Source organism: Etheostoma spectabile, chromosome 24, assembly GCF_008692095.1.
Source record: "Etheostoma spectabile isolate EspeVRDwgs_2016 chromosome 24, UIUC_Espe_1.0, whole genome shotgun sequence".
Taxonomy (NCBI): Eukaryota; Metazoa; Chordata; class Actinopteri; order Perciformes; family Percidae; genus Etheostoma; species Etheostoma spectabile.
The window spans coordinates 7,944,160-7,946,135 of record NC_045756.1 but is presented as its reverse complement, the minus strand read 5'-3'; the positions used below and the strand labels follow the sequence as shown (position 1 = coordinate 7,946,135).

The following is a 1,976-nucleotide window of genomic DNA, read 5'->3' as shown; positions in this document are numbered from 1 at the left end:
ACACAATTAAAAATGGAAGTGGGATTTGTTTTTTGTCATGAGGTTAAAATTCATGTTAAAAATCCACCTTGGAAAAAACATAAGTGTTCATATCCAGAATAATTTTCTGAATTGAGTCAGGAATACATGTTCAACATGGAAAATAAGGTAAGGCCGTTGATTTTCAAGTAGAAAAAAATGTAAGATTTTTCTTTTTGTAAAAATTTGAAATGGGTCAATTTGACCCGAATAACATACAAGGGTTTAGACTTTTTACTGCTGGACATGTGAGAACATTTGGCCTTGGAGACCAGTTTGTGTCGTTGAAAAACTTTGTTTTTGATGATTTTGTTAGAAAAAGTCCAGAAATAGCAGCTCAGAATAAGAATATATAGTGTTTGGACAAATTAGCAGTTTCAGCTTTTGTCACGAGTCTTAATTTCTTCTCCGTTTCAAAAGGCCATGTGACCGTCACATATGGCCACCTGGGTCACTGACTGGGCGCAAGCTGAAAGGTCAGAGGTCAACAGGCGAGAGTGGGGTCAAATAATAGATTTACAAGAACGTAGAGGGTTAAGTCTGCCCTTAACAAAATATGCTGTGAGGTGCCACAGGGAAATATTAATAGGTAACTACCATATTTTTCAACCTGGATTTGCCCATGTTTTTGTGTCTAAGTGGCTGATGGGAACAATCTTTGACATTGGTCCAGTATTAAGAGAGATCGCTGCAGAAATAAACACAGTTCACCGATTTACATGTGAAAATATGTCGACTCTATACACGCTAAAAGTATTGTTTTTTTAAATGGAGTCTGGTGGGTTCAGAGCTAGCGACCTCAGAGCTGTTTCTGGTTAAACAGACAGGTCTTAAAGAGGTTATAAAAAGTTATATCTCTGTAGGGATCCTTCCCATAATGGTGTCAGACACTTAGAATAACAATCTGAACAAAAAAAAAAAAAACTGACGATGCACATTTGCCCTGTAAGGTTTAACATTGCAGATGGTTCTTCCTATCAGTTCACTTAGACAGAAAGAGGTTCAGACCCAACAACGAGGTCAAACTTCCCCCCCCCACATCTCTCACACAACACACACACACAACACACACACACACACACACACACACACACACACACACCACACACACACACACACACACACACACACACACACACACACACACACACACACACACACACACCACCTGCTCTGGTTGCACACATTGAATTACTCTGACTTTTCCTCGTCCCGTGGGGGACATTTGGAGCAGAATTCTTTGCTGTTCTACGTTCATTTCTGACAGAAAAGTCATGAGCAAACATCTCTTCAGCACTTGAGCATTTCCTCTGCTGGTACCCCAGAGTGTATAGCCCCAAAAAATGGACTTCTCTTCCACATGTGTGTAAGAGAAGGTGCATCTCTAAAATGCAGATGTTATAGTCTGTAAAAGTGATTATTTTGTTCACCGGTTACAGAGCAGACATGTCCTTTAACTCACTGAAGACACTGCTTCAGTTATATAATGTACTCTAGTGTCTGTTTGTATGTCAGTAAAAGAATATTTTTATTTACAAGGATGTTATTCTTCATCGTATTCATAGTCAAATATGTTTCAATCCTGCCCGTGGATCCTCTAAAGACAATTTAAAGTTTAATGATAACTTCTCCAAATGCCGATGAAAAGTGCAGCCTTCTTTTATCCAAATTTAGAAGAAGACACAAAAAAGCCATTCCTAAAAAAAAAGAATTCTTGGAAAAATAGATTTTTCCCGGAAAAAAGGGTAAAAAACAACATTTGACCAAATGTTACATAAAACCTTTCACCTGACAGCTCTAGTAACTAGTTACTAGTTACAGCACCGTTTCTAAGGACCCCTCAGCTGACAGGGGGACGGAGCAGGGACCACCTACTGTTACATATAGAAAAATGTAGTTGCATGTTAAACTAGGCCAGATGGATGAAATTATATTCATGTTAATGTAGTATTATTATT

At 38.4% G+C, this 1,976-nt stretch overlaps 1 protein-coding gene across 2 annotated transcripts in view; it reads right to left on the bottom strand.

The window, feature by feature from the left end:
* LOC116674007 (collagen alpha-1(XVIII) chain) overlaps nucleotides 1-1,976 on the bottom strand; it is a 57,160-nt gene that overhangs the window by 40,159 nt on the left and 15,025 nt on the right. The gene's annotated exons all lie outside the window — the stretch shown is intronic.